We start from the raw sequence: 17,913 nt of genomic DNA, 5'->3' as shown, positions 1-17,913 counted from the left end.
TTCTGGGAACATTAAAAGTGACAGTTTTGCTAAATAGAACTGACAGGGCAACTAACTTTCATCCAAGTCCATTTGAATAATGAGCAAAGCAGAGGCCAGGCTCTGGTCTTTCGCTAGGCTGTCTTTCTCTCTGTGTACGTGTTTTTTAAATCTAGGTTTTATTGTTACTTATGTATGGTGAGGACCAAGGATCAGGGAAACAATTGCCATTGAAAAGATAGATTATTACACTCATACATCTGAAGAGAAGGGGGCACAACATGTCATGGGGAGTGTGGCGGGGGTGTGGGGGCATCCAGGGAGCCACCAGGGCTGGTCAGAGGCAGAGGGAGCAGGGAACATGTGGCCAAAGGCTTTTATTGTGGCTTCTATGGGAAGGAACAATGTGAGTCAAACTAAGCGGGATTGGAATTGAATGGACTAATTTGAATCATTTCAGGAGGCGCTGGGGAATAGGGGCTGGCTTCATTGTGTGGTACCTGGACCTGGGGTGATTAGGGGAGGGCAGCCGCAGCCCCAAGGGTGAGATGCCTAAAGGAGGTGGTTGGGGCTGTGGGCCCCAGATTGATTAGTTTGTATAGACTGGAGAGTAAACAGCTGGAGCTTGAGTTGTTTACTACAGGTAGGAATTGGCTAGCCCTGGGAGGGGCAGTCCCTCCGGGGTGGGCAAGGTCAGGATGTTAAAGAATCAAAATAGAGGGGCGCCTGGGTGGCTCAGTGGGTTAAGCTGCTGCCTTTGGCTCAGGTCATGATCTCAGGGTCCTGGGATCGAGTTCCGCATCGGGCTCTCTGCTCGGCGGGGAGCGTGCTTCCCTCCCTCTCTCTCTCTGCCTGCCTCTCCATCTACTTGTGATTTCTCTCTGTCAAATAAATAAAATCTTAAAAAAAAAAAAAAAAAGAATCAAAATAGAGGGACACCTGGGTGGCTCAGTCAGTTAAGCACCGCCTTTAGCTCAGGTCATGATCCCATTAGAGCCTCACATCGGGCTCCTGCTCAGTGGGGACCCTGCTCTCTCTGCCTGTTGCTTTCCCTGCTTGTGCTCTCTCTCTGTCTCTCTCTTTCTCTCTCTCTCTCTGTCTCTTTGACAAATAAATAAATAAAATCTTTTTTTTTTTAAGATGGAAATTCTGTTAAAAGATCTAAGTGCTTGACTACAAATGCTTAAAAAAAAATTACAAACAAGGAAAAAGACATGTTTATTATGATACAGTACCTATATCTGGCAAAGAAATTTATATATCACCTTTAGAGTTTCTCAACTTGAAATCTATTATTGGGCTGTCAAAGTACATGGCAAAAAATATTTTTGTTTGCATCATTAGGAGTTCCAGAACGGAGCAAGACTTTCTGGGCCCAAATAAGATCTATCACTGGTGAAGGAAAAGCTCATTTTCTCCATTTTCTTTCACAACAGCATTCTAGAAAGTTACTGGGGGCAGGAACCAGGTTGTCTCTGAATTTAGTAGAACAAACAGTGTGGATAGAAGCTTCCTGGTTGAATTCTCCTACTTTGTCCTGTTTAAAGGCCGGCCTGGGTAAACAGTCCCTACAAGGCGAAAAGGTTGTGCAAACAGCTCAAGGGAGTTAAAATACTGGAAAGAGTTGATAAAGCTAATTTTAGAAAATGTCAAGTACAAAGGAAAGAGGGACTAGGGGCCCTGGAAATGAAGAGGGTGGAGAAACCGTGAGGGGAATTACAGTCCGTGTGAAGGAGGCTCTCCCTCTCGGCTTCACGGAGGGAAAGGAACAGAAACATCAGATGGATAGAGCCCAGAGTCAATTTCTTCTCTACATCCAGAAGCATAAAGGCTATTGTAAGACAAAGCTGAGCACAAGCCAGTAGAGAAGGCCATTCTTTGCCATTAAAAAACTCTCAGTTCTATCTTCTATAACTGAAGAAGAGCCTCATGGATTCTAACACCTGGCAGTGCCAGGAGCTGGCTGGAAGTCTAGAGTCACAGAAAGGCCCCAAGCAGCCCGCTGTTCCAGATGAAAGCCTCTTTGGGGGCATGGGGTAAAACTGACTGGATTAACCAAGAATTATTAACTGTGGAAGTGAGCAGGAAGGGTATCGGTGGGTCCCCCTAGCACCTTTTCTTTCTTTCAGTCTGGCTTCAAACAGTATCCTTCCTGCCTTTCTGTTTTCCTAATTGTAATTGCAGGGTGATTAATTTTAATGCTTTTACATACTAACTAGTGTTTTCCATGCCGAAGTGCCTGAAATTCTGTTCATTTTACACAAACTATGAAGTAACAGAAGAAGAGATTAAAGATGTTTCTGAGGACAATAATTCTATAACGTCAGGCTCTGGATACTTAGCATAGTCCAGTGTCCACTAAGAATACTGGATTTGTGGATTGTTCTTACTGAAAAGAACGCTTTCAGTCATTGATAATACTAGAATACCTAACTTTTTTAAAAAATTAATTTATTTTAGAGAGCGCAAATGTAGTGGGGAGGAGCAGAGGAAGAGGGAGAAGGAAACTCAAGCAGACTCCATGCTGAGCACAGAGCCCAACATGGGGCTCTATGCCACGACCCTGAGATCATGACCTGAGCCGAAACCAAGAGTCAGGCACTTAACCCACTGAACCATCCAGGCCCCCAGAAAACCTAACTTCTAAGTTGGCTGTAGCAATGAACATATTAAAGTCAGCCATTGTATGTCAAATCAACATATTTTTGTTTGATTTGCATATATCAAGTACCCTGTGTATTCAACACAAGTTGTTCAGATGTTCCAGGGCATAAGAAAGATGCTTTCAAGAATTTACAGATGCAGGGGTGCCTGGGTGGCTCAGTCGGTTAAGCGTCTGCCTTCGGCTCAGGTCATGATCCCAGGGTCCTGGGAGCAAGCCCTGTATCAGGCTCCCTGCTCAGTGGGAAGCCTGCTTCTCCTTCTCCTCCCCTCTCTTGCTATCTCTGTCGCTATCTCTGTCTCTCTCAAACAAAAATTTTTTTTTAAAAAAGGAATTTACATGCAGTCTAAAAACTGTACAACAATGACGCGCTCATCTTCTGCTCTGGAAGGATGATGAAGAGGTCAGGCATTTGGCTTCACATTCTCCCATACATTCTTCAGAAGCGAAGGCGGCAAGGGACCAGAAGGGCGGCGTCTGTGCAGCCAGTTTCCTTTGGAACGTCAGCATTCCCAGAGTTCCCACACCTCCAGTGGGACATTCCTGACCGCATGCCTTGGGACTGCACAGTGTGGGACTCAGAGATGCCACCTCCTGCTTCTCTCTGCCAGGCTCCCGGCACGCGCGGCCACCCTCCCCGGCTCCCAGCGCCTTGCCTGTAGCTTTGTCTGCTGTTGACGGAGTGTCCAGCACCCTGGTTGTGTAAAGACCCCAGGACACCAACAGGGTAGGACATCCAGGCTCAGTGCTTAAAAATAAGACCCAGACTCTCTGGGTTCAAACTCTTCAATTACTAACTTGCCATCTTGAGCAAGGTAGTTGGTTTTGCAAAGCCTCTTTTCCTCATTCATAGAATGGGTATAATACTTGAATTGTTATAAAAATTAATTGGATCTGTCACATGGTGAATGCTTAAGAAATGTTGGCTGTTAAGTGAGATAATGAATATTAAGTAACTGGCATACAGTAAGCAGGGGTACCCCAGTTCTCCCTTCCCAGCTCCCGTGGCCTTTTGCCATCTTAGGTAGCCTTGAAACAGGTATAAGTGATTGTATTGGTATCTCTGATGGGATGGTCAGCTCTCAGAAGGCTGGGAGTTTACAGGCGATAAGTCCACATGCCCATGTTGCCAAGTACCTGCTAAATGCTTACGTATTTTGAATTAAGAAGAGTACTTTGGGGAGGATGTACCTCCATTTGGAGCGATTACATACCGGTCATTCCTCCCTTGGAGCCACCTTCATCTCAGACCATGCCAGCAGACTTCCACTTATCACTGTTGGAAATAAAGCTTCATCCTGTTGGATTAGCAGTAGAGATTAAAATGCAAAATTAGGCACAGAGCAGCAAAGGGATGCGTCATCCGTCTTAGGCCTGACAGAGAAAAATGGGACCTCAGCTTCCAGGCAGTTCTCTGTTTTAGATGCCAACTAGATCACTGGGGGGTTGTTGAATGCTCTCGTACTGCTATGTCCAGGTGACTGACCCTCCCCGATTTGGCACTGAAAGTCTCATGTCCTGGGAAAATTCTCCACCCCTGGCAAACTGGGACAGTTGGTCACCCTCTCAGGCCCCAGAGTGGGAATACAATTTGGAATCCAGAAGCTGGGAAGAGGTCACTCTGGCCAACCCAGTGAGGAAGGCCAGTGCGTCTGTCCCCACAAAGGGCTCGACTCATGGCTCCCACTGGGACCTGCTGGTCAGCAGCAGCCTGGGAACCCATTTCATCTGTTCTCCAGCAGTCGGGGGGAGACTGGCGCACAGACACAGACGCGCAGACACAGACGTGACAGATGAGCCATTTCTCATGTAAATGCAACAGCTGAAGATGAGTTGAACTCAAGCAAATTCACAGTTGGGGGAAACGAGCCCAAACGATGCCAGTAATTAGAAAATGGGCCAGACCCTGATTGAATAAGCAGGCTGTTGTGGGCCCCTGGCAGCCTGGGAGTCAGCTGACAGAATTGAGCTAATCAGAATTATCATTAGCAAGCACAAATAACCAGCAGCGTTTTGTTGGCCTTTCACTATGCACAAAAGCAGACTCAGAGGGGAATGTTAGCAGTGCCATTGCTGGTGAATAAAATGCTGATGAGGGAGGAGGGGAGAGGCTGGGGAGGTGGGGAGGAAAGGCAGGAGGGAGCTTGCTCGCCCTCATGCACCTGCTGACCCCTGGGTGACCTTGGTCCAGGGCTTTCTCCTTCTGTCTCCAGGACATCATTTCCTTATTTCTTACGATGAAGGTGATTGTTAAGGACCTGCCTTGCAGAAATGCCTCTGGGAAACTAAATGTTACCCTTTTACCTTATAAGCAGGTCACTTGAGCTGTAGAAGCTCTTCGATCAAATCAACGTTTCTTAATAGGGGTCCGCACACTAGCTGTATCAGAATCTTCTGGAGGTGATATTTTAAAATGTGCATTCCTGGGCCTCCTCACAGACACGCCAAATCAGAATTACTGAGGTTACTGCCTACTACCAAGCGCCCTCCATCTTCATCCAGAATTTAATGTGCCTATGAGTCACCCGGGCATGTTGCCAAACTGTAGGTTCCAATTCAGTACACCTGGAATGGGATTGTGCGTGCAGGTTTGCTCCCAGGTGATGTCAGTGCCCCTGGTTCCCAGACCGCACTCCGAGGGGCAAGAGGCTACATGACAATTACTCTCAGATGTGAGAATTAACTATTTTTAGCACTTCATCTCTTCTCCTCCTCTAGGATTGGAGGCTGGCTCAATGAGGTGGGAACATAAAGCAAAGAAGAATAATCTTGAGGATCAGTAGTGGCGAAGCGTATTTCTCCAAATGTCAGTCCTGGAATGATTAAGTCCTGCGTATAAAAGGCACAGCATAGGGAATATAGTCAGTGATTTTATAATAGCACTGTATGGCGTAGATGGCCAGTGAGCATAGCATAACATATACACTTGACAATCACTATGTTGTACACCTGAGACTAATGTGAGATTGTGGGTCAACTATACTTAAAAAAAAAAAAAAGTTTGTCCTGAGTAATGCTTGGTGAAAACAGACTTCTTTCCCTTGGTCAACTAAGTTTACACAATGCTATATCATCCCTGAAGACCCACAGGGTGTAATCGTAGATTAAAGGCTTTGAGAAGTCAAGAAATTGGTTCGGTTTTGCGGTGCCCACCTGGTTTAACCACGTTTGGTCCCCTGAAATCTTTTTTCTTTGGTTGTCACTCAATGACCAGCTTGTCAAGATCATGATCCGTGGAGCAAACTTTGGGCAACGCTCCATCCTTGTGATAGGTCTCTAGATTTTGAGTTTCCCCTTCCTGTCTCCAGCTGGGCCCCCGCCACACACACCATGGCTGATTGGGGGGTGGAAGAGAGAAGACGGGAAGAGGGAGATGAGGAGATGAAACTCCTCACAGGGGAGGGCTTCATGGAAAGAAAAGAAACCCTGTTGGTTCTCACTCCTCGGTCCTCCCGCATCGTTGTATGATACCCGTCGCTGAATTCTTAGCATGGTTAAACATACTGCCTTTACCTTTACTTCAGGCAAGGGTGGTTGGCAGTTTCTCTGCATCTAAACCACATTCCTCTCCATCGCTCTCTGCCATTACTGCCGTTCTGTCACACCAGAGGTCCCACTCCTCCTTGGCTAATGATTGAGGTTCATGCACCTAATGATTTCAGACTTTAGCTCCAAAACCACCCTTCTAACAGTGGGTACCTTAGGACCAGGATACTTTGGAGACCAAAGAGTTGGAAAGCCTTGTTCCATAAAGTTCTTAGCACAACCCATCTGGGCCCAAGCATATGCTGACCTTCTATTCCCCTAAGAGGTTATTGGGTCATGCCTATACTCCCCTTAGAGTGGCTCGGGTGAGTGCAGTAGCCAAGGTTGGCCTGTAAAGGCAGTATGAGATCAGGGCTGTGAAAAGCAGCAGAGCCTCTCCCAGGAGTCAGAGCCACTCCCCGAAAGAGCCACTGGGGGCTTTTGAAAGGCCTTTTTCTTGTAAATATAATCTGTGCAAAGTCTTCTGGGATACCTCTTGTCAGGCAGTTTCCTTGACTTGCAGCCCAGTGGCTTGGACATGGGCACAAGCATTGAAGAAGAGAAGGGCTTCAGCCTGTGCGTCTGGCAGTTCCCACTGTTACGTCACCGCAGTGGTCAGCCAGCCCTGGGCAAGGCATGTAATGTCTGTGGGCCTGTTTTCCCATATGTCAAAGAGCCCATATCAGCCATACCCCCAGCTTGAGTGCTGAGATTATGATTTCTGATGTGGGATGTCCCCAGCCTTGTCAATCTTTGGCCCAAGGTGGCCTCTTCTTGCTTAATGAGGCCTCCGTGAGTGAAAGCCCACCATGCCAGCAAACGGGTACAACTGGCAAGACCCCAGCTGGAGTCTGCTTTCCTGGGACTTTGTCAGTTTAGACGACATGGGGTGTGTGTGTGTGTGTCCAGTGTGGCGTCAGCTAGAACTGGTTGTTCGGGGCAACCCAGATGCCCACAGCTGAGTGGGAATACCGACCAGAGGCCATTTTAAGAACCTTGGCAGACATGCTCTAAAGTGTCCATTTGAAAACTAGCAAAGAAATGTGGGGTTATTTTCAACGAACTGCCTTGTGCTGAGTTACTGGGAATGCGGCAACATCAGCCACATGTCTTCGTCAGCTCTGTTTTTCATCCTTACCCGATGTCCAGAGAGCTTTTGCTTCCGGTTTGTGGGATGAGGACTGGTTTTCTTTTGTTTTCGTTTTGGGTTTCGGTTTTGGTTGGGTCCGGGATCAGATGTGGTCTGGTTTATTTCAGGGCCTAAAATGTGGGAGATGATGCGCATGTGAAAATTGTCAGCACATAATATTGAGTAATAAAAACAAGATTCAGAAATGTATTGGAAAATCACTCTAACCATATGCCTATCTGTTAGTATGTCCTTGAGAAAGGAAGTATGGCAGAAAGTGTCAAGAGCTGTTCTCTCTCGGTGGAATTATGGATAACGCTTCTTTTTTTGCATATACGTACTTATTTGGGTTTTTCAGCTTTTCTGTCACAAACCTGTATCACTTTTATAATAATCAGGAAAATCAAATCTTACGCTTTCAAAGGCCTTACTAACAAAGGCCGGTGGCCTGTGTGCCCAGGACCAATGGCTCTGAGCGTGGTGTCTGCTCTTTGTGGCTGTGCCCTCTGTGCCCTCTGCTCCCCTCTCCTCAGAGCAGCTGTGACAGAAATGCTCGAAGGAGCAAGCTGGTGGCGCTGCCTGCGGTGGTGCGGATCTCTCTGTGTCTGTAGTTGAAGGTGGAGTACATTAACCATGGACTATACGATTAGGCTGTCCTTGGATATGGTCCCTCCTGAAGTAAGGAGTTAAGCACCTTTGTAGACATTGACATGCTGTTATCTTTACTATATATATGCATTTTTTATTTTGAAGATTCTGTTCAAAGGGGGTAGATCTCAGAGATTCCAAAGCACGTGACGAAGTCTGTGGATTCTATCCATGTAACATATCTAGCCCTGTGGGGACAGGCACCTCACTGCAAAGCGTTTTGGTTGGAGTTTTTTCCTGTCCGATTCCTCTACTGAATTAGATCTAAAAAGATTTTTGAGTTTTAACTTCCAAGTTTTAAAAGAGAACCAAAAGGGGACAGGGACGCCTGGGTGGCCCAGTGGGTTAAGCCTCTGCCTTCAGCTCAGGTCATGATCTCAGGGTTCTGGGATTGAGCCCCACATCAGGCTCTCTGCTCAGCAGGGAGCCTGCTTCCCCCTCTCTCTGCCTGCCTCTCTGCCTACTTATGATCTTTCTCTCTGTCAAATAAATACATAAAATCTTAAAAAAAAAAATAAAAGAGAACCAAAGGGATTCATTGAAAAGGGATTATTCTTGACCATGGAATGGTGTATACACACTTTATTAAACTAAAGCACTACAAATAATTTTCAGCTGAAATTATCATGGGGATCTAGAGTTAATTCCAATCCCTTCTTGCTAAAGTATTGACAAAGCCCCAAACCAGAGGTAACTAAGGAAGTACCTAAGTAACAAACCCAGTCTTGATCTCAGTCAGATTCTGGTATTCTCTTTTTTCTTTTTTTTCCCCTCAGGACCATTCTCTCTCCTTTCTCCAGGAACCCATGCCCCGCTCTGTTTTATAGCAACCTATATCTCTTTTTTATGATTGATAATTGATTCTTTTGTATGAAGGTTGATACTCTAATTGCAATGGACTCCCAGTTGTGGTTTAACTTTTAAAGTGCACAGTCTTCAAACACTGTTAGTATATTTCCAAGGGCTCCTGGGGGGCTCAGTAGAGCATGTGACTCTTGATCTTGGGGAGCCCCGTGTTCTACGTAGAGATTACAAAATACACATATATGTATATTTGTGTATGTTTCATAACTCATGGTTTCTGTTCTAGTTTGCCATTACATACTTCTGGGTAATGCTTACATGTCAGATGATTGTCCACTTCTGCAGGTATGCCCTGCATAGCAGCCTAAGAATGTCTGCCTCGGCTTACAAGTCACACTCTGCCTTCTCTCTTCACCTAGGCTGAGTGGGAGTGGTTTCCGACTGCCTCTGATTTTTAGCAGAAGAGAGTCATTTCTAGACCATTCAGTACACATTTATTACATGCTAAACATGTGCTGAAAATCAGGGTCCCTGCTTTCAAGGAATTCATTGGAAGTTTCCTGCCTACCCTGTCATTACTGCAACATCTCCTAAAGCCTTTTCCTCAGAATCTGCTAGATCTAGGGGATGTCAGAGGGTGTTGCGTGAAAGGGGAGTTATGTGCTCAAATAATTAGGGGAAATAGTGAGTCAGTAAAGCTATTCTGGTGTCTTTAATACCTTAACGTGCATCCTAACCTCCAAGGAATTCATGCAATGTGCAGATTTATTTGATCGTGGAATCCTTTCTCTGCAGAGCATTTTGTGTATCTAAAGTTTTGAAATACCCTTTGGGAAATACAAACTATGCAGTCTTATATAATCTGTCTTCTGTCTTATGAGCTCAGTTCTCTTCTGGCTGCCTCGCATCTGTCAATAAACATTTTTTAAAAACCTGTATCACAGACACTGAGCTGAGAACTGGAGTGACGGTCACCTAAGATACACTTCCATCCATCAGGAAAGTCATGATTTTCAGGAATCATACCCTTCAATCCATTACTTAGAGCGACGACACCCAGTATAGTAGCCCCTAACTACTTGTGGTTGCTTCAAGTTAGACTAATTGAAATTAAATTAAAAGAAAAACTGGTCTCTTAATCTTCCTAGCCATAGTCGAAGTGCTCAAAAGCCACATGTGTCTACTGGCTGGGCTCTCCTCTTCTGGTTTACAGATGAAAAACAGATAAGACTCAAAATTATACGTTCATTGTTTTTCCCTAGGTCCGATGTCAGACTCTCCATATTAGAGAGTAGCTCAGTACCTCAGGAGTGCTGTTGGTCTCTGGGGCACCAAGTCATAATTACACTCTACTGTGTCTGCTGAAATGGAAACTGCTGCAGAATGTTAGTCACAGTAGGATTCCATTCATCTCTGTGAGCATTTAAAGGAAAATAGGAATAATCAGTATGGCTTGATGCCCATAGATAAGACTGCCAGATTTTGGCTGCTATGTGTGGTCTAGACTAGTTCAAATTTCCCGGCCTGGTGAGACTAGATTTTTTTTTTTTTTAGATTTTATTTATTTATTTATTTGACAGAGAGAGCACAAGTAGGCAGAGAGACAGGCAGAGAGAAAGGGGGAAGCAGGCTCCCTGCTGAGCAGAGACCCTGATGCAGGGCTCAGTCCCAGGACCCTGAGATCATGACCTGAGCCAAAGGCAGAGGCTTAACCCACTGACCCACCCAGGTGCCCCAAGACTAGGTTCTTTGGCTCCAAAAGACAGCAAATGAGTATTGGGATTTGGATGCAGGAAGGCTTGATTTACTAAAATCTAACAGTATATCTTCTCTAGCCATCCACCTGTTCCACCACATTAAAGCATGGGCTGTCCCTATTATAGGGACTTGTGTGGTCTTAGGAAGAGCTCTTCCTGAGAAGTAATTTTATGCATAAAGTTCTGAGATATCCGCTACCAGCAAAGCCATTTAGGCTATAGTGTAGTAGTAGAACATCGTATGAACCAGTATTAGTCCCACACTGTTAGTGCTAACAGATTCCTATTACATTGTGACTCTGAGTGTGCCTGGACCAAGAAATTAAAATAAAGGTATACAGGTATGTCTGGATGAAGAAAGAGAAATGCAGACTACAACAAAGAGAACTTCCTAGAGTTCCTTGAATGGGTCATATCCTCTTATGCAAGGCCGGAGATCCCTGTGAGCCCTCGGCCTCCGTGTCCTCCCGAGTCCTACTCAGCCTACAAGTTGGCAGCTTCGTTGTCCCTCCCTCAGAGACCTCCCCCACTCATCACCACATTGGGTCCGTGCTAACTGCTCCCTGAACCCAAAGAGAGCAACCAAGATGGAAGCCCCCATATTGTCAAGGTCCAGTATCAGAAGCAATAGCCACCCCTTCCACCATTTTCTGTTCCTTAGAAGTGAGTCACTCAGTCCTGCCCATACTTAGGAGAAGGAATTAATCTCTATTTCCCAAAGAGAGAAATACCAAAGACTTTCCTAGTATATTTTTAAATCACTGCAGAGACCAAATTTTTTAATGGATGATGTTTGCCTTTGGTCTGCCCATTTCCCTTTCGTCTTTCATTTCCCACTTCTGGTAGCTCAGGTCTGCTGCCTCCCCCAGAGCGCTCATTGCTCCAGAAATCACCTGCCTCGGTGAACACTTCCATGACCACCCTCAGAGTGGTCGGCCCTGCCTCCTGTTTAGCCAGGCTCCTCGAGGAAGACCAGTTGTCTCTGCGATCCGCCCTCCGTCACTCCAGAAACTCGCCCTTTCTCCTGCAGTACTGACCCGCAGCCCTGTGTGCTTACCTTTGAAACAGAGAAGAAATAACATGTGATCTAATTCATGGTGGTGAGAAACCTTAAAAACATTGTGCTCAGCAAAAGAAACCAGACATAAAAAGTCCATACTGTTTGATCCCATTTATATCAAATTCTAGAGCAGTCTAAGCTCATCAACAGTGTCAGAGCAGATGGGGTGGTTGCTGGGGTGGAGGGGGTGGTTGACTGATTGACTGAGGGTCAGGAGGGAATCTCCGAGGCAATGGAAATGTTCCGTATCTTCACGTGGTGGTTATCTGGGAGCGTGTCCCTATTGAAGTTCATCGAATTCTACATTTAATTAGAAGCATTTTATAGGACCAAATATACCTCAATAAACTTTATTTTTAAAGGATGCTTGGTAAAGGATTCAGTATATTTTTAAAACAACCTTAGTATTCGCAAGAACAAGGATTTGATAGTGATCGATCTTTGCTGAAAACTTGTCTCCCTGCTGCCTGGGTGGTTAACAAGACAAACTGAAAGGGAAAGTAGGGACTTATCCCTGAGGGCCAATTAGAATATCTGCATTTTCATTGGTTATAGTAACAGGAATAATTCATGTCATAGAGACGGGTAGCTCTCCCTTCCCTCTGGCAATCAGTTATGAATGGTTCTGCCGCATAGCACATGGGGAGACTTCAGAGAGCATCTCAGCCCTCAGCCCCCCATCCCAGGCCTATTAAATCAGGATCTCCAAGGGTAGAGTCCATGCAAAGTCCAGCTCTCTCAAAGTCCAAAGTCAGTTGGCTCTCATGAGACACCATTGGTGAGCCCCAGTGAGGTACGATGCTTCTTGACTCATACCACCTAGGAACATCTGGAGAGGTAGGGAGGGTGAATGCATGAGTTCTACCACTGGAATTTTTGGTTCAGTAGTTCTGGGATAGGACTTGTGAATCTGCATTTTTAATAAGCTCCCAGGTAACGTTGATACAAGCGGTCCAGGCATCACACTTTTGGAACTAATACCATCCATTCCCCAATTTCTGGGCAGAATTGGAGTCCAGCAGGATGCCTAGACTGAAGAGTGGCCCCTCTCATCTTGGTCTTGTAGATGGAATCTAGCCCCACTACTTCGGTTTGCTTAAGGTCAGGCTTAGCTCCCTCCACCCCGCGCCTTCCCCCAGCGTCAGCCCTACATCCCGTTCCCAGTCTAAACCATAATGGAGTTACTTTGCTGGCAGCAGTCAGCACCACCCCCTAGAGGCCCGTTCCCCCCAGACCTCACCCCTTCAGCATGGCCCTTCTCGTGTATCAGAGCCCCCATCACACATACCTCAGTGCTGCCAGGACCCTGTGTTTCAGGCGCATGGCTGGGCTCCAGGGATACTGCGACTAGTCCATCTGGGTCTTAGCATGAGCCCTTTTCTCTGTGTAGAGATGCCAAGTCTTCGTTTTCCCACTGGTAGAATGAGGGAGAGTAGCCCAAATCAGGGTCCTGTGAGCATGCAGGGGTGAAGCCGGGGCCAACGGCTGGGCCCTCACCTCCTCTTCAACCAGATCTGCTGTAGTTTTTCATTCGTGGCCTTTGTATCAGATTACATTAGAAGATATAGTTTCTGCTACTAAAATAAGTTGTAAATCCACTGGATTAAGGAAAGTTTTGATTTCCTTCCAGTTCTGGCACATTGTAGATCCAGAATGACATAGATTGTCCTCTGCCTTTTTTTTTTTTTCATTTATTTATAATAGTAAATTATTTTGGAAAAGATTTATAGTAGAGATTTATGTCTGTGTCTTATTAAAGTATTTCAGCCTAGGAAGAACTTTAAATGGCCTGTAATAACTAGACACTTTTAAAATTTGATATGTTGAGCTTCTGAGAATATAGTAATCTGAGGAGAGGGAAATTTTTTTTTTTTTTTGAGATTGAAATTTTTTAAAATAAAGCTGTGGACCAGGTGCTGTGGGAAATGGGTTTATGTATTACCTCATTTATTCTGCACACAGTTCTATGAGATAAGTACTGTTTTTATCCCCAATTTAGAGAAGAGGAAAATCAGACAAGGCGGTGAAGTAATTTGTCCCATATCACACAGCCCTGTGGAATCAGGATTCGAACACAGGAAGTCTGACCCCAAAACCCAGACCCAGCCTCTGCTCAGGCAGATTTTTGCTTAGGTGCACACTAATTCAAATGATTTCTGATGATCGGTAGCAGTTAGGAAGTTTCCTGAAGTTCTGTCCCTTTGGTAGAACAGCATCTGGCTGCGAGGCCACAGTCAAGTCACGTCTGCTCTCTGAGCACATGTGGCATTCTGTGTTCAGTGACTCAAACAACATGATAGTGTGCAAGGAGCTCATGTGTGAGGACCTGGTGCTAAGTGCTAGGACAACTAAAACGGCATGACACCTGTCTCAATAAGTGTCACGTCTGTAGATAGATGACCCAAGGGGCACCTGGGTGACTCAGTGGGTTAAAGCCTCTGCCTTCGGCTCAGGTCATGATCTCAGGGTCCTGGGATTGAGCCCCGCATTGGGCTCTCTGTTCAGCAGGGAGCCTGCTTCCCTTCCTCTCTCTCTGCCTAGTTGTGATCTCTGTCTGTCAAATAAATAAATAAAAGTCTTAAAAAAAAAAAGATAGATGACCCAAACATAGAGCCTGCAGAGGCCAGGCAGGTGGCAGGCATGAATTAGCAAGCAGGTAACGAGAAATAGGAAGCTCTGGGAGCCACCTCCACAAGACTCCAGCTCGTGGTTTCAGTGGGGGAGCTGGGACCCAGAGTCTCCAAATCAAAAGAAATTGGCACTCCATCATTTTAGGTGAATGCTTCAGAATTTTAAATGGTGGCAACTGATGAGAGTAGTTCTTGCACTTTATTTCATTTCATTTTTTAAACCTTCAGGCCCAAGCCGTTCCTTCTAGGAGTGCAGTTTGCCTAAGAGCCATCATTTTGCACTCCTGCCTTGTATAGAGCCCGTGGTAGGCAGGTCAGGGTCTGGCCCGTTACAGTCTGGCAATACTTCACAGTGCCTGCACCTTAGGTGTTATTTTTAGAGTTCTCCCTGATCTTGAAAGCCCAGAACTTCTAAGCGTATGAAATGAAGCATTGGGGTGTGTTTCATGCGTGTGTGTGTGTGCGTGCGTGCGTGTGTGCGTTGGGGGGGGTGTACCCAGTTCAGATGAAGCAGATGAGACAGTGGTAGTTGGGTTGAGTTGGCGTCCGCTTCAAACCAAGGCTGCCCCGTGCCCCCTCGCCATCGCTGGTCTGCAGCGACTGTAGTGCTCCAGGAACCAAGGGACACAGAGCGCATCTGTTCCTTTGTCGCTGGCTTCACCCAACACAGCCAGTGTCATCGCCAGTTGGATTGTGGACCCCGTCAGTGCCAGGCCCGGGAACGGAAAGCAGCTGTTGTTATCATATACGTTCACTCTAAACAGTGGAGCCTTCAGAAAGCCCGCCCCGCACCAGCCCTGGTCTGGGGAATTGGCAGAAGGTACCGAGCGCTCACAGCGCACACTCAAGGGATTTTATCTTACTAATCTTTGAAAAACACTGGCAAATGGACAGGAGTTAAATAAGGTATTTGACCGCATCCCACATAGGTTGGTTTTAGTTTTATGGCCTCAGGATTAAAGAGGCAGACGTCCCGCGAAAGTTGGCACTCCCGTGCCTACCTAAATTCAATTTTTTAATATAAGGTTTCTGATGTGGTTTTTGCTTTATTTGGAACTCAGCCTTTCTTTTGACGGTGACAGCAGCCTTTGTGCATATACTACAGAGGAATCAATAGGTACTCACGGGTGTAGTTTTCTCCTCTGGTGTCACTGCTATAAGATGTTAGAGTCGTAAAAGGGTCTCAGACAGTTAACTCTTTTAGTTTCTGTTGCTGGTTCAAGGCTGCTTGGCATTTTGTGTGAATAGATTATTCCAGATGGAAGAATTCTTTGAAACATTTTTTGTTTCCAATATTGACAGCAACAACAGAGGGGATTTAATGAGTTGGACAGGAGTATGTTCTTGAAAGCACACACACATGCATACGTGTACACACACATACACAAGCACACACAAAAACTACACACTAATCATCATTTTTTTTTTCCCCAATAAAACTTAAAATCTTTCAAAACCCCTTCTCGGTGGATTTTTTTTTCCATTTTGCTAATGGAATTATGTATAAACATCTTCTTCCTTGAAGCTTTTGAAATGCTTTTTTCCAAAATTGATAGCTATGGGATTTTTGTTGTTTGGGTTTGTTTCATTTTAAATCGTGGTACAATACCCATAAAATCAAATTTGCTGTCTTAACTATTTTCAGTGTCCAGTTTAGTGGCACGAAGTAAACTCTTGTTGTTGTGCAACCCACACCACCATCCATTTCCAGAACTGTTTTCATTTTGGCAGACATGGTTTTTCTTCCCTCCACTTCCCTTCTCTTCTCTTCTCTTTTCTCTTCACATGCGAGCCAGGTCTTTAGGGTGTGCAGCTGAGGCCAGGAAAGGGAACAAAAAATATGCCAAGAAAAAGGGTATCTGCTCTTACTTCTCTTTAACTGAGGCAGAACTGCTTCCCACCTTCAATACGTTAGACAGTTTCCCTCTTCTCTTGAGAGCGAAACACAGGGTGCCGACAGTAGCACATAATCACCTCTCTTGCTAAAAAGTCTAAAATTGCAGCTTCCTACGAAACTATCAGCAAAGCAAGGGAGGAAGGAGCCCTCGCATGTAACCATCGCCTTAGCTCTCTGAAGCACATTCCCTTTATGTAAAATCAATGTTGTATTCATGGTTGGTTAACTGGGAGTCGGAGACTACGGGAAGAAAGGGGTTTGTCTCCTCCCCCACTCTGAAACCCATGCTGGTTCAGATCTCAGAGGCTGTAGGCCTGTGCAGAGTCCATTCCTGGTTTATGACGTGTGTTTTCTTCCCGGTGTAGCATCACTGCTCGCCCACAACAGGAGAAACATTGGGACTGTTGATGGCCAGGTCAACTTTACAAGCTTGGTAGCTTGGGAACCCATTTATAATCCCATGGGCCTTAATGCTGTAGAGTCACACTGGTCAGGGTGTCCTCGGGGTGCAGATCAGGGCGCAGCAAACTGTTTCTGGAAAGGTCCAGATGCCAAACATTTTAGCTTGTGGGCCTTAAACGGTTCCTCTTACTACTGCTCACCTCTGCCTTTGAAGCGGAAAAATAGCCAGAGACAATGCAGACCTGAATGGGCGTGACTGTGTCCCCGTACAACTTTATGGATAGACATTGAAATTCGAGCTTCCTAGGTTGTTCCTGTGTCATGGAATGTTCTTCTTCTTTTGTTTTTTCCCCCAACTATTTAAAAATGTAAAAACTATCCTTAGTTTATGGTCCATACAAAATAGGTGTGGACTTGATCTGGCCTGTGCCCTGTGGTTTCCCGTTCCCTGATGTAAAGGAAAAATGGGATTCTGAGGCCCACTGATGAGATCCCAATGACAGATCTCAGGGCAGATTCTCACTCTGCTGGGTGTTAACCATGGGCAGGCCACCAGCCTCCGCAAGCTGCAGTTTCTCTAGGGGGTGGGGGGAAGCATAGTGACCACCCAGTAGAGATAAGTGTCAGTGACCAAGTGGGGCAGCGGTCAGGACGCCATGGTCAGCCCTTAAAGCTCTCAGGAGCTTGAGCGTGTGTCTCAACGAGCAGGAGTCTAACCCCTAACAAGCAATCTTATTTTGCTAAAATGAAGATTCAGTTTGTTCCATGTCCATTTTTTTCACTGACCTAATATTTTGTTCCTTCCAAAGGAATGGGACTGCTAAGAAGCTAGACACTTCCTAAATTACAGGCTCTCTGAGGAAGAAAATCTCCCTGTGTTTTCATCAGACGCACAATAGAGGTCTTATTAAGTGATGGCAAGCACTGTCCTGTGGTGAAGTCAGCTCAGCTGAATGACTTCTATGAATTCTTTGTTTTCCTGGGGGAGGTAAATTCTTCCTCCAGGGACCCGTGCCCTGAAAGTTCAGGGCACACCCAACATGACAAATCGTGTTCCTTCAGGGTTTCTTGAATGTCATTAAGAGCTGTCTTTTCTCTTCAAACTTCTCTCAGAACAAGTAAGTCTATGCCTGTAGCAGCCTAATCTAGACTGGAAGGGCCTCAGCAGCCAGTGAGCCCTCCCTCCTGCCCCCACGCCATGAAAAGGCCAAGTGGCAGAAGCTAACAGGAGAATGCCTTACGCTGTCCTCCGCCCACATCCAGTCTTCCAAGAGCGGCAACCTGCTGGCTGGCCACTGGGCCATGTTGAAATCTGTTGCAACCCTCTGAGGGAGTGGGTGCCTTCGGCCTCCTTTTGCTCATCCCAAAACCAGGGGCACGAGGAGCATCTGCCAGAAATCAGTCCAGCTGTGCTGGCACA

General features: G+C 45.9%; 1 protein-coding gene across 1 annotated transcript in view; it reads left to right on the top strand.

Annotated features, from left to right (window-relative positions):
- MOB3B (MOB kinase activator 3B) overlaps nt 1-17,913 on the top strand; it is a 198,079-nt gene that overhangs the window by 163,991 nt on the left and 16,175 nt on the right. The gene's annotated exons all lie outside the window — the stretch shown is intronic.

Source organism: Mustela putorius, unplaced genomic scaffold, assembly GCF_011764305.1.
Source record: "Mustela putorius furo isolate JIRA1106 unplaced genomic scaffold, ASM1176430v1.1 tig00000421_pilon_pilon_pilon, whole genome shotgun sequence".
Lineage (NCBI taxonomy): Eukaryota > Metazoa > Chordata > Mammalia > Carnivora > Mustelidae > Mustela > Mustela putorius.
The sequence above is the reverse complement of the archived record's forward strand: the minus strand, read 5'-3'. Positions and strand labels throughout refer to the sequence as shown.